We start from the raw sequence: 16,453 nt of genomic DNA, 5'->3' as shown, positions 1-16,453 counted from the left end.
TTTGTCTATTAAAATGGTTCTGTGGCGATGGAAGTCATTTTTGAGCACATGGACATTAAGTGTTTGAGGGAGTGGCACTCCTCTGACAAGATGTTGCAATCATCATGTATATATATATATACATATATATGCATATGTATATATATACATATATATACATATGTGTATATATATATATATATATATATATATATATATATATATATACTGAAACATATTGTAAATAAATAATAACAATTATATTTGTGTCTACACATAATAATGTTTTATGCTTACACAATCAAGTTCCTTTGGTATTTTTTATTTGTATTTCAAATGATGTAGTTCAAATAATTTTTCTTCATAATATAGTTTATCTATCATTTTAAAGAGTGTTTTTGGTTCTATCTAATCTTTTAAATTACAATCGTATTCAAATAATTGTCTTCTTTTAAGAACGATCAATACAAAATAGATAAGAAAACAAATCCTCACAATTTTCTCATTTTAATTCAAGCTAGGCAAAAAGCTGCTGACACAGTTCAAGATACTAACGGAGCAGGAACCACTACTGAACGCACTGCGCAATGATGATTTAAGTAATTTCGTGGCAGCGATGAGAGTCTTAAAGATTATGAGCGTATATATATATATATATATATATATATATATATATATATATATATATATATATATCGAGAAAGATCAGACGAATGGAAGTAAATACACGAAGGTAATCAGTTTAGTAGTGACCTTCTTTCTATCATACTAAAGTATTGTTCTTTTTAGTACTCGACTTTTTTTAATATAACAATTGCTTAATTTATTGCTATTGAGGTGCCTCTATCTGGGAATGGCTATGATACTATAAGGAATCGTCTTGATTGTCAGAGTGCGCACAATCTAGTACGCTAATTTCTTAAAATCTGATCTTTTCTTGAGTATAAACAAGTAAATAACGAATATATCTATTAAAACGAAGTAATTTGCTCAATATGTTTGAAATAACTATACAGGTTTCAGTCTATAAAACAGGGTCAACATTGAACGGTTACTATTTTGCTCATGGTTTCCCTCTCATAAGTTACAAAGAGTGGTTTTAATGAAGTGTAATATCTCATTCGCATGAGCATATTCATGAACTTGACTTACTACCTAACGATATCTCTGATTGTTGATCATGTGGGATTATAGAAACTAAGGTCACGGTTCGTTATGAGTCAGTGTATATTTTTTTTTATTTCACATAATAAATGAAACACTGGGATATAGAAACTCACAAAGATATTACTTTATTTTGCACTGAAAAACAATATCTTATGAGAGTATATAATAAAAGTCTTTTAAAGCAAAATGCGCTTGGTTTATATTTTATGGAATTGGTGGAATATACTCTAAGTGTCATAACGACAGCCTCAAAGGTGTTGATGCTTATATTGGGATATAACCGTTTTGATGCCTATATTGATAAAATAGTTTGTGATCATGTCTGAGCATACTTCTGACAAACTTCACATAAATCTTCAACATCTTTAGTTCCTTGCGGACAACTGTGTTTGCTGGTACATCACTGATACCAACTGTGCATTTATTGTCTCTATTGACACATGATTGTCCTTATCTAAAAAAAAAGTTATTTATTTAACAAATCAGCTCTGGTGTTCTGACTTCTTTAATCCTTTCACACTTGTCATCATCCCTAACAAAAATTGCCTGCCTTCCTTGAATCCCTCATGCCACTCAAACACTGATGTTAGAATTATGAAACCTGGTCCAAAAGCAGTTTGAACCTTCCATACGTTTCCGTAGCATTTTTGCAAGTTATAAAACAGAATTTTATTACATTTCCTTCTTGTAAATTATCTTCAGGTTCAGATTGCGTTTTGAACTACACCAATCATGCTTTGGTATGATGTATTTCTACAATGGCGGTTCGCATTTGTTCCTTCAATGCAAAAATGCTCTGAAATTAAGAGTTCTGCATTCGATTTGCACATTATTTACAAGAAATGCTCATATATTAATAAGATTACAAACAAAAGAAACTATATTCATATTAATTTATATTAAAAATATGAAATATATGTTATACATTTAAACAGACGTAGAGTTACATTAAGAGACACAGGGTTGCGGGTATTTATTTAAACTATCGAGTTAAAGTAATGTGTTCATATTTAATTAAATATTTCAATTTTTCTAGTTGGAATTATTACTTCCAGGCAACACTTAAGTTCCGATATTAGTAAAGAGACGCCGATATTATTATGAGTGGATATCATATGGCTAAGGAATTTAAATGCACACAAGGGAACAGCAATTAGTTTATTATCGGAGACAGTCTCGTTATTTGTTGGGAATATAGGTAAAATGTGCAAATTGATTAAACGTTTTATAGTGTATGTGGGCGGGAGGAAAAATTCCACTGGCGCATGTGGGAAGCTCGGTTCATTGCACACATATTAATCTTTTGGTGATAACGCGAGGCCGATCAATTAGCTAATGTCCTTCAGGGATTAAACCAGAATTACATTCAGTCGGGGCGGTTGTATTTGAGAAATATGTGTTTCGGGGCAGCAAAGCGTGACCGTTCTGGTTGGTAGAAGATATCCATCATAAACTTGCAGAATAATCCAACCACGAATGAAAATTGTTTCCGAAATATTTTTTACAAAGCATTATCTATATATTTTTAAAATGTCCGTAATAATTGGGTTTCGTTGGTTGATTTTTAAAGGCGTGTCGATACTGTCAGATGATCTCCTGTCATGAAACATTATTTATAGAAGGTGTCTGTGTAATGTGCTTGCAGTAGAACTAGGTTGTGTTTCTTTTTAAAGACGTGCCGTGGGAGAAAAAATTGGGAAGGGGATAAAGGAATTTGGGGGCTTTTAAAAATTTTTCTTGTAAATTTTAACTTTCAGAAAATTGAATATATTGTCTACATACACTTTCTTAAGCAATAATAAAGTAATGACGGGTAGAAAGTAGACTTTATTTTGTTATTTAGCCGACACAATCAATATGTGATCTTTCTGACAAAACTACTCACTGACGAGACTCTGACAGTGGTATAGAACAAGTTGGCTTCAGATATTTCATTGAAGGAACGCACAGAGATCAACTTTGACAATGTAATGGAGATGTTGACTGTGTGCTTCGTGATGAGATCTGATACACATTTAAAGGATAAAAACGAGCAAGGGGATGATCATTGTCCCCGATACAGGTCAATTTATATACGATGTGCCTTCAGTAAGTTATCAGACTTTTTTGAACAGGCATTTAAAATTGTCGTAGCCTCTTGAAAATCCAGTATGTTATTTATATACTTGTTATGAAATGACTGACCAATGCTGATGATTTCTAATTCAAAGAAACAGCTACGGCAGGAATTGGAATACATCCTTCCAAATCATGATTGTCACCGCTGGTGAAGTTAAAAAATGCAATCTGGACGTAAAGATAATTTATAAGAAGGAAATGTAATAAAATTCTGTTTTGTAACTTGGAAAAATGCTACAGAAACGCATGGAACGCTTCACACTGCTTTTGGACCAGCTTTCATGATCATCAGTCTTTTAGGTGGCATGAGAGATTTAAGGAAGGCAGGGAGTTTGTTATGGATTATGAGAAGTGTGGGACGAGTAAAGAAGTGAGAACACTAGAATTAATTTGTCAAATAAAAATGTTTATAAATAAAGACCCCCCATGTGTCAATAGAGATAACAAGTCCAAAGTTGGTATCAGTGATGTACCAGCAAACACAATTGTTCGCAAGGAATTGAATATGTGGAAGATTTGTGTGAAGTTTGTGCTCAAAGAAGATCACAAACTATTTCACCAAGATGGGCATCAAAACAGTTCTTCACACACCCTGTACTGCAAACCTTGCTCCCTGTGACTTTTGGTCTTTCCCTAAGCTCATTGAAAACCTTTGAGGCTGTCGTTATAAGACAAATAAGGTGTTAAAAAGACTATGATGAGGGTCTTTGACACTCACACACAAGAGGACGTCCATGGAGTCCTCCATAGATTCTTGTAACAGTACAACGGGTGCATTTCAACTGGAGGCGATTTCTTCGAATGGGGGCTACAGTTTCATGTGTGTACTTCCAGTGACAATGCCTGTAGAGAAAAAATGTCTGAAAACTTATTAAAGTTACATCGTATGGAATACTTTGAGGAAATAGCGTTAGGATCAGAACCACTGAAGCCAAAATGTGGCTGCGATATGTTAATGAGACATTCATACTGACCTGACTAGGAAAATACTCAAACATTACTAGACTATGTAAACTCTATCCGTTCATCTATACAGTCTATGATGCAAAACGAACATAATCACAAATTATCGTTCTTAGATGTGTTGATAACCCATACTGGTTATGGATCTGTGTAATCTGTATACCGAAAGACACCTTTCACTGGATAGCACCTAAACACTACAAATCCATCTATGCATATGATGTAAAGAAAGGAATCGTCCGTTTCCTATAGCATAAAGCCATGTGTAGTAAGATATCCATACGAAGTAGATTCTTTAGGAGAAACTTCTCGCCAAACCAACTATCCAGAGAGCATGATATCAGTGCCAAGAAATCTGGTAAAACACCAAATGACATCATAAAAACGCGCCATATTTTTATCCAATACAAAAATAGCTTGCAAGATATCTATAATATAAATTTCACCTGTCTGTTTAAATATATGTATGTATGCATGTCAACCTAAAACTTTCGACAGATCTGACGGATTTTCACAAGATCCGTTTTGAAGCTCGACCCTTCGGACGACAAATATAGACATATTGGTTAACAACTGGCAGTTTTCTACAAGGATAGGTCGCTTTTTTAGCCGATATTTTCGAAAGTCATTCCCTCTTTTCGATTGGCTAGTCTTTATTTAAAACTTCTCTCACTTCCGGTTTTGCGATGGATGCAACGGCAAAGACGTCACGTTTTTTTCAGGTTCTTTTCCTCCTTCTTGGTACAGGTTCGACCCTGCCTGTCAGACACCACTTTTTTTTTTGCTCACACATAATTCCAAACACCCGGGATGGCCCGGCATTCATCATAGTAAATATTTAAAAAAAACACAGGCGGAATCTACATCACATAAAGGCAAAAACGATTCTGCTCTCCGGGAGAATCTTATGCGAGTAAAACGGCTATTGTAGATATTCTTTCGGACGGATTCATGTTCAACTTTTCATGCGGTCACTTGTGTTCTCTCAGAACTGACTGCTACTTACACAGTTAAGCCTGCTAGTACTAGTTTTATGTCACATCATCGGCATCGGAATTCCGTGCAAGTTCTGGAATGCTGTTGTCAAACTCGGGAATCTATCTTTAGAAAAGAGAGATTCCCGAGTTCGAGAACAAGATTCCCGTGTTTGGCAAGATACACTTACACAATGAGAGAAGTGACGTTAAAAAACGTTGTGAAAATAACACTCAATGTAAGAACAGTAGTCTTAAAAATACGAATAATCATAATTTCGAAAATACAAAAACAGTATGATCCAAATTTATGTTAGTGAAAAATACAATAGTTTGTTCTTATAAGCATTAGTTAGTGAAGTGTAGCACGAATAAAAGAATTCTATGGATAAAGAAGTAAATGTTAAGAAATGATTATTTTAAACTGGAGACGTATTTTTGTTAATTAACCAAAATAACAACAACACAACTTTACTTATATTTTATTCTATTAAGTGACATTTTAATAATATACAAAAGAACATATAAATATTATTATTCATTCAAAGCCAATTATTTATTTTCTTAAATATAATATATACAATGGTAAATCTTTGGTAAAAGTGGGCATTTACCTACACCGGTAAAGGTGAGGATATAAAATAGTGTGTTCTTTTCGGTGAAGAAAGCTCTCACTTAAACACACACACCGAAATATTCGTGTACCGTAGTTCGTCAGTCAAGTTGTGAGTATTTCGATGTGTAGCACATCTACACATTCAAAGGAGAAAAAAGAAACAGTATTTACTGAGTGGCTGAACATTAAATACAACCTTATAATGTTGGCATGTCGCACTGACTGCAACTTGATTAACCGATGGAAATTTTAAACGAAACGTGACAGTCGATTTATTATCCAATAAGGAGTCGATAAACATTTGATGCAGAATATTGGTTTAATGAAGTGAAGAATCTCATTCGCTTGAATATTTCCATGCAGTTTTCTCACTAGATATAACGCAGATGGTTGATTGATGATCACGCGTCTATAATGGCGTTACAGAAACTATACGCCGCATCTACAATAAGTAAATTATATACTTTATTTGTACACTAGACACCCGGGTCCTGGTATTGCCTGGGAAAGGAGAAAACGCAATGATTTGGGTTCTTTTATTTTTTCATCTTTACAAATGAGGAGCCAACCTATTTTGTTTCTAAATTTTGTTCCAACCTAATAAATTAAGCAAGTGGAAGAAATATCTAAATGCAATATATCAGATCGATGCAAAATATTTCTGTATTTGTAGACGGGGCATTATAAACCATTTTAATTTATCTCTATGTATAAAATTTTGATTGTAGTTTTATAATAACAGATGCCACATACAAATTTATTATGTCTAGGTTATTCGTCACCATATTATGTAACTTTAGAACGGCATTTAAGACACATTTAGTTGTTATATATAAATCCTACATTACCTTCTTGGAACAATACCATCACACTCGCAGCATCTTTAGAGGAAGTAGTTCTTATATTTCCTTGTAAATATTAAGTCATTAAACTGCTTTCAATCAAGACCGGGAGAAAATATTCACATTCTACAAATATTGTACTTGCACCTCTCGTAACTAGATCATAACCTAATATAAATAACATGATCTTTCTATTTCATGTATGAAAATTAATAAATTCCTCCATTCTAAAATCCCTCTCATTCTCATTGGGTGAGAACTGAAAATTCATTTATTCCTGAATCTACCCTTTAATACATAAACGAACGATTCAGAATTTTCCAAACATGGTGGAACTATCTACAAAATGGCAATCGTTTTAAAAAATAAACCAAATACAAACATAATAACAACAACTAAACCGAAAATGAAATACTGATAGCTTTACACTAACCTATGCATACATTAACAACACGTCACTCCCCCCACCGAAAAAAACTTCAAAAATATATTACGGTACCATTTTTTATTTTAGATTTCTAAGCGTATTAGCGAACTTTACAGGACGCAATTTTTAGGGGAGTTCCTTTTATTTGTTTTTAACGTTGCATTTAAAAAATCTTTTTTATCTACTTCTTTATATCTACTATTTATGTCGGCGATTTAAATTACATATTTTCCTACGATTACCTGGATTTCAATCATGCTACTTATTTTGTATAAATAGATTTTCGACTATGGTAGACATAGAGCGGGCAGAAGGAAGAGAGAGAGAGAGCTGGGAAGAATATATACAGAGAGAGGAAGAAAAAGAGAAAGAAATATAATAAAGACTCGGTAATGGTGCATAAAATGGACCCTCACTTTCAAAAAGTACGGCATGTCTTTCAATTGAGTTATGGAAGCACAAAATGGATACAATACTTTCGTTATTCTTCAAAACTGTTTACTCATGTATTTGGGCAAAATATCAAGATATTTTTGTTAATATATTTTTTCAAACATAGCTACGTTTTTTTTAACGTATTTTATTTAAATATACTTTGTTTTAACCTGCGCTATCTGTTATGATTGTTGCCGATTAAAAATACATTTTCGGCAATATTATCTACTGGATTTGTATTTATTATACTGTTTGAATATATGGTTTTTTAAACATACGAGGGGCGTGCAATAAGTAATGCCCCTGGCCCACTTCCCATAGGAGTAGAGCAATGAAACTTGGCACCGTTATTAGTCTTTCTATACATAGGAACCACTCAGAGTTATGCATTTCTCCCATCATTTTATGCAGTTCTGGAGACCGTTTTTGTAGAACACCCCAGGTTGGTCCTCCAACCACGACATGACCTCAGAAATAATGGCTGCATCATCTGGAAAACGCTTTCCTTTCAAAAACAACTTCATGGCTAGGAAGAGGTGAAAGTCAGAGGGTGCAAGGTCAGGAGAGTAGGGAAATAACCACACGCCCGTGCTTCTGATCTGGTGAAATGCGAGTTGTGGACAGGAGCGTTGTCCTGACGGGAGGAGGGTACCTTTGCTGATCTTGCCCCGCCTCTTGATTTTGATAGCTTGCCTTAATTTCCTCAAAAGTGAAGCATAATAGACTCCTATAATTGTGGTACCCTTTGCCAGGAAATCTGTCATCACTACTCCGTCTTGGTCCCAGAAGACTGTGAGCATGACCTTGCCAATGGAGGGCTACAACCTTGCCTTCTTTGGAGGTGGTGAGTCCAAGTGCTTCCACTGCATTGACTGGGCGTTGGTCTCTGGATCATAGTATTGGAGCCAGGTTTAATCCTGTGTAATCAGTCTTTTGAAAAAACTTTGACTCATTTTCTTGGCATATCTCCAAATTCATCCTCCAACACTCGACGAGTTCTCGCTTCTGGAATGGTCTGAGCAACCTGGAAATCCATCTGGCAGACACTTTATGCATACGCAAATGGTTATGAATGATAGTTTCCACAGAACCTAGTAATGCACCGATCGATAGACTGTGACAAATATGGAGTTCTCTGAGCAACCATGAGACACACTTCTGCGTATTAAGTTCTTCGCGAATAATTGTGTGTACACCAACATTAAACATTCCTCTTATTGTTTATATAAATACACGATGGTTCTTATCCATAAACTTCCTTATTTGATTCACAAATTGAAATTCACTATAGTTTCGTTTAGGAAATAGTTCGCAAGGATTGAACATTGGGACACAAAAAGCTTTCTAAGTCTTTCACTCTCAGAAATAAAGCCTTATATATCGTATGGTATAAAGCTATCAGTTATGAACATCTAACTCTTTTATGAATGTGGACCAATGATTTCACTTCAGTCAAATAGAAGTTTCGTGAGAAATGTTGAACCCGTAACAACATATAAAATTCCTCCTCATGTTGACATGCGAGTCTCGTTCTCTGAGGTCTTCCCGCATGATTCAGAAGTAACCTAACCCCAGTGAAAAACACTCAACTGAATGAAAAATAAATTGGGTGATGAAAAGTTGATATGATTGCATGGGGTTAAAAAACAACAACCATCTGCATATCTGAATATACAACACTACATTGCTTGACATCTACTGCATAACCAGTGCAGCTTGAAAGGTCTTGAAGACCATAACAATGATACAAAAGACTGTAAAAATGTTGGAAACTATTATGTGTGCACATGCTACAAAGACACGCAAAAAATTAGAGGAAAAAGAAATAATAATACTATTGGCACAACCCCAAATAAGTAAGGAGGATCTAAGAGGATGGAAAACGAGAAAGGAAAGCACTAGCCCGATCTCTGCTGGATGAGTATAAAGAGGACTGGGATCTTGGGGAGGTTTGTTGCTACCAAAATTCCAGTAAAGATCAATGGTCGCTATCAATGGGAAATTAAAAGGTAAGAGAATGTTGTAAAAACAAATTTCATCTGTAAATCCTATCGAAAGTGACGGAGAGTACTGGAAATCTGGGAAGACGTGTTGTCATTCAGATTTCAGAGAACACCTCAAATTGTTCTCAAACAGGAATCTTTGATGATGGCCTGTGTGACTACTCCTGGTGAGTAAATAATAATAATAATAATAATAATAATAATAATAATAACAGCAACAACAACAACAACAACAACAACATAGCCGGAATTTAGACGTAAACTCCTGTATAAACTAATGGATCTTTATAGATACAGCGGCAATTTCCTGTGCAATGTATATATATATATATATATATATATATATATATATATATATATATATATATACTCATCCACATACAGTACTGTTTCACTGTATCACAGCTCATCAGTGCGGCTAGACAGGCAACTATCCCAAGGCAGGATCGAAACCAAACAGCCCGTATGACACTATTTCGCTGTTCAGTAGCTGTTGTGCGGGTACTGAATTAACGATGTTTTGATATCGTCCGAATACCGAAGCTCGATTTGTTTACACAAAGTGCATCGCTGAATACGCTAATGGTATATCGTTTATCACTTCCTAATATGCTCAACTCAAGATAAGGAGCATTATGGTAATCCACAGTACTGTTTCGCTATATCACAGTTCATCAGTGCGGCGATACACACACACACACACACACACACACACACACATATATATATATATATATATATATGTATATATATGTATTTTAAAAATGGTCATTAATTCTTGCATTTTAACAGACGTAAATGAAGCACCTTTATGTATTTTGTTTTATATCCAACTCCAAGCACAAGCAAATATGTTTGCACCAGAGATGTTCAGTCTGAACACATAAATCAATGTTATTATTTCCTTCGTGAACAGCTTCAAGTCATTCATAAATGGAAGGTTATTTATTCAGGTCTGCTTTTTAAAAATGTGGTGACATATTGATGACACGTCCATTTATAATGCAATTCAATAAATACAACAAGGGAGGAAATTTATATCCTCAGAAACTTCCCATCTTCATTGAAACAGACACAAGATCTTCTTTATTCGCAAAATAAATTATTCCTTGATATTAGTCGCTCGACTCTATAAATGAAGATTATATTTTACGTCACACTAAACTGCATTAGTAATAGATTGTAGTGCGTTATCGTAGGATATTCGCAGTTAATTGTGATCATATTGTTACATAACGGTGATGGTGTTTGAATCGTAATGTTTAAGTGGCACCTTAAGGATAAGAGATTACACTATACGGAAGGTGCTTAACCACATTATTATTTAATTTACCTAAAGAGGAAGCTAAGTGTGGATTCGGTGCAAGTGCTTCTGTGGGACGAAATAGATTCGAACTTGAACAACTCATGTTTTCAGTCCGTTTGATTTACCATTAAGCCATCGTCAACCAATGTCATGGTGGAATCAAGATTCTACTTTGTCCACTAATAAAAACGACTTGGATCCCGATGTTTATCAAAAAAAGTATATCTTCTAAAGTAGAGAATTGCTTTTCAAATCTATTTCAAGCTGAGGGAAAGTTTTAAGTGGCTGTCTGGCTTATTGATTATTTCTCACTACTTTAAGTTATTTTGTGGGCAGAAAGTTATTATAAAAGAAATATTTTCAAAAATATATCAGCAAATTCAGATATTTTCAATGTGTAAATGGGGTCGAGTTCGAACGAAAAGTTTTAGCGATACCGTAAAGGTGACCGAGGACAATTGACAAAGTCATGTGATTTTTGAACGAATATTTTATTTCGAATTTTGTCTGGCAATATTTAAATAGAAAATACGTGTTTAGTGCACTATCCCGAATGCAGTACACACATTTTGATTCAATTTAGCGAAATGAGCTCTTCGTCTGTATGTCTTTCTCGCAAACACATGCACATGAAAGTAACCTTTCACTCTAATATCTTACTAGAACTGTTCTTCGTTTTAAAATATGTAATTTTATAAATCAATATCACCGTCCCGCCTGAGCCTGGATTCGATTGCGACACATGATTATTTATGGTTTTATTTAAATATCGGTAATCTCTATATAAATATAAAAATACATTTGTCTGTTTGTGAGTTCGTTTCCTTTTCAATCCAAAACGGCTAAATCCATTTTTTTTTAATTTCACACAAATATACTTCATGCATCTAGAAGTATTTTTTTAGGTTTTCTAGCGGAATATCCTCGATAAACCTCGAAAACCGATAATCCAATACACCACAACCTGGTTTTGACCAAAGTTAACGCCCTTATACAGTCTAATATCACAAGTTCATTAGTTAAGCTTTATTACAGCACAAGCAGAAGGGCCAGATATATAAAATTAAGAATAAGTTCTTTAGTAGGACAGGGCGCGTTTGTAATGAATATTTTTGTTTAGAACACAATGGAACCATAATGCTGACTTTTGCATTTTTAACTTTAATACAAGCTACTATATAAATAAAAATTATAAAATCAATAGTAAGTTCTCTACAGTGTAATGTAGACGACAATATATTGTAGGATAGATAAGTGTAGGGAAGTATGTAAACATTCTTCCTTGTTCAACGGGATGAGTCCCTGATTAGAGCAGACAATTCATCGATTAGATTGACAAATAAACTATTTCACAGTTCCGATGTCAATAAAAGTATTGGATGTGTGGAACATTCGTTGTCCTACCCCCACTGTCGAGCATCGACGAATTTCCCTGCCTGTTAAACATATAATAAACGAATATAGCTGATTGTACCCTATAATCAGTATAAATATTACATCTTGTAAGAGACGAGCTATCCGTCTACGTGCATATATCCTGTCTCTTTTACATAGAAATGCTAAAGTAAACGGCCTTTCTGATATCATTTGGAACTGTTCTTCTCGTCAAAAGGAGATTGAAAATTGTACCTTATTTTACTTTAATCAGTCTAGTAAATATCGCTCCTATATATATATATATATATATATATATATATATATATATATATATATATTTAAAAGAGTGTAGCCATCAACAATTGTGGGTTTTTTTAAAAGGTTTTCATCATATTTTTATTTTAAAATATTTTTATAACGCGTTTCGAGCTTAGGGTGTGCTCTCTTCAGATATTTTCGTAAAAAGTTTTTCTTTAAAATGGGAGTTTGTGGATATGCCTCCGCTGATATTAAATATGTTTTTCATAGTGGTGACTGGTGCGATGCGTGTGTTCAGTGTTTAGACATTCTGTCTCCAGCTGTAAGTGTTTCACTGTGACCGGTCAAAGTTAGTTTCAAAGAGTGTTTTTTAGTCCATATGGTGAAGGTTTTTATGGCTTCTTTAGGGTTCTTTTTTAAAGACTTTCTTTCCCCATGTATAGCATACACTCACACACAATCCCATACGCATACATATATATTCATGTACATGTACACATGCACACGCACACAGGCACACACACATGCACACACGTACATACATAGAAATATGTGTAGGAGCATACATATATACACATATACATACCCACCTACACACTCACACACGTACTCGCATACATCCACCGCTAACAATTATTTTTATTTTTTTATTATTTTATATATATATATATATATATATATATATACACTTTTTCTTTTTTTTCTTTTTTTTTCCCCTACCAAAACACGCATGTATATATGCGCTTAATCATTCAGACATACGTACACGTACCCACACACACACACAAGTAAGATGGAGAATAATAGGTAGAAGATATATATACACACACATACACGCACATACACACATATATGTACACACATATATGTATGTGCACATACACTCACAAACATCCACATACTATGTAGGCACATACACACACACATGCACACACACAGACATATGCAGGGGCTCACACATACGCGTATATCCATATTCACACGAACACATTTACCCACTCATACATGTGCATACATATGTATATATACATACATACACACACATACATACGGATGTGTATACACTCATCCACCCATATATATATGGGCACATGCACTCACAATCCCACACACACACACATATTCATACATCCCACCTTATGCATATATTGGTTGAAGTTTCCTTTCCAATCCATGCACATATGCATACATGGATTCGGTCACCCAAACATAAGTGCACGTATACATACAAACAAGATGTAGCATAGATAACAGATGATATATAATTATACACACACGCATACACAATCATATGTGTACACCCACGCACATACACGTATACACACGCACACACGCGCGCACGCACACATACATACGTTTAATTTCTTGTGTGTTTAGTTAAGAGAAATGGTACTGTACTGGGTATGGGCGCGCGCACCCGCGAAAGTTTGCGTGTGCCTAATTGTGCTTTTTTGTTGTTTCGTGTGTGAGGGTGTACACCTACCCAAGCATGCATGCGTGTAAGTGTATTTTGTGTTTTGCCTATCTATGTGTATAATTATGGAGAGACGTTTAAGGCGGGGTTAAACTTTGTTATGAAATTTTTTTCTTGAGTTAGCAAGTAGAAGTAGTTGTCAGTTTGGAAGATGGGCATTATCTCGAATCTGCCTCCACTGCATGCGTGTATATGTTGTGATACATGTAGGTGTCTATTTTCCGCGATTTTGATGTTGGATCGGTGTAGGGCTACTCTATTACTAAGGTTTTTTGTAGCGCCTATGTAGGATTTATCGCATGCTGGACATTTTATTACATAGATCACGTTTTTTGAGGTGCAATCTAGGTTTTTTTTTAATTTTGAATGTTTGTATGGGGTTCGCAAATGTGTATGTGTTTCCCTCTAATATTATGTTGCAGACTCCACATCGTTGTTTGTTGCATTTTGTGACTCCTTTTGTTGCGTCTTGATTGAGTTTGAATGAGGTAAGAATGCGTTTTAGGTTTTTGGGTTGGCGTTTGCTTTTTATTATTTTTGTTGTTTTAAGGAAATTGTTTAGTTTGCTGTTTTGGTTAAGTAGGACGAGGTTTTTCGTTATCTCTGTGAAAAGTTCAGGGTTGTTTGTGTTGTGTGTGGAGACGTATGTTAGGATTTGTTCTTTGTTTCGTTCTTTAGGGGTTCTCAAATCTTCTACTGGTATATTTGTCGCAAGTTGGATCCCTTTGTCTATAAGTTGTGATGGGTATTTTCTTTTTCTTAAATTTATTCGTAGTTCCTTGAGTCGGATTTTTCGAAGGTTATTGTCCGTGATTATGGTGCAGATTCTACGTGCTAGGGTGTAGGGAATTGATTTTATGCAGCTTTTAGGGTGGTGACTTTTAAAGTGTAGGTATTGTTGGGTGTCTGTAGGTTTGCGGTAAATGTCTGTGATAATGTTATTGTCTTTAATCTTTATCAGTATGTCTAGGAAAGGTAATTCTGTAGAGCTTTGTTCTATGGTGAATTTAATTTTTGGGTGTAGGTTCTGGAGTATGGTGTGTAAGTCTGTGATGTCCCCCCATTTATTTAAAAAAATCAAGGAACTCTGCCCCAAGGAAACACACCAACCCCTCTTGGAACTCTGGGATTCTGAATGCAAAAAAGAGGAGGAAAAATCCAGGGAAATCATTGGACGGAAAATAACCTGGCTAAAAAACATCGCTAACACAAACAACGAAAAAATACCTTTACTAAACAACCCCTACCAAAACACCCCCACAATGCAACACAACTACCTGAGACATCACATAATTCAAAACACTACCTACAACTCTCACCCCTCATATCCCACACAAAGAAACAAACCCCTAAGGCACCTCCCCCATCAACGGGAACAATCAGAATATCCCATGCAACACCAATCCCAACAAACAGACCTCCCCTACAACAAACCCCGACAACACAACCCTATACAACAATGCATGTATCCTCAACAGCAACACCAATTCCAACTGAAACACAACTATCCAACACAAAAAACATATAACGACAACCCATTCAACCATTTATCACTGAACCCTCACAATATTGTACACGACACTCATTTTACAAGGAGACATCACACCACCCTAAAACACACCACTCCTCGAAACAAGGAAACAAACAACTCCCAGCATTTTTTAGGAAGCCCCCAGGGAACAACAATTCCAGGTTAGAAAAAATTAGACCCAAAATCATCAATTTATCCACATACTCCTTATCAAAGAACGAAATGGAAATACTGAAGCTGGGCCTCAAATTCTGCCCCACCCCTAAAAGCAATATAGCAGAACTAAAAAAGGACCTTAAAGAATTCGAACGGAAATTTAGACTAATAGAAACACTAGATAACAAAGGGGACAAAGATGATTCTTTAGTAAAAAACAAATCAACATATTTCCCTAATAAACAGAACAACACAAAAGAACTAAACAGCTACTTCGAAAATCTCTGGAACCTTAACCTCCAAAAAAAACACAAAACCACAAACAACCTCACACATAAGCAAAAACAAGCACTCGAAAAGATCCGTAATAATAATGACATAATAATAAAAGAAGCAGACAAAGGCAGTGCCGTAGTAATCATGGACAGAACGTATTATGAAACAAAAATTACAGAATTACTGGATGACAAACACTACTATAAACCCATTAGTACCAACATAGATAACACCACCATCTCAAAAATCACAAAACTTTGTACAACACACAACAAAATATTAAAAAAGAAAGAAAAGGACTTCCTCACAAATTTCATTACAAAGACCAACAACTTCTACGGACTGCCTAAAATACACAAATCTGGCACAATAAAACTTGCCATCAATACACAAAACTCAGAATATATTAGCGCTCCAAACCCTAGCGACCTTACATTTAGACCCATTGTAGCAGGACCAGCCTGTCCGACAAGCAGACTTAGCAACTTAATAGACATCTTATTACAACCTTTCACAGATCAAGTTAAGAGCTACATAAGGGACGACATCCA

The sequence above is a fragment of the Euprymna scolopes genome, chromosome 17 (genome assembly GCF_053919585.1).
Source record: "Euprymna scolopes isolate OS-2025 chromosome 17, ASM5391958v1, whole genome shotgun sequence".
NCBI lineage: Eukaryota > Metazoa > Mollusca > Cephalopoda > Sepiida > Sepiolidae > Euprymna > Euprymna scolopes.
This window is presented reverse-complemented; position numbering follows the sequence as displayed.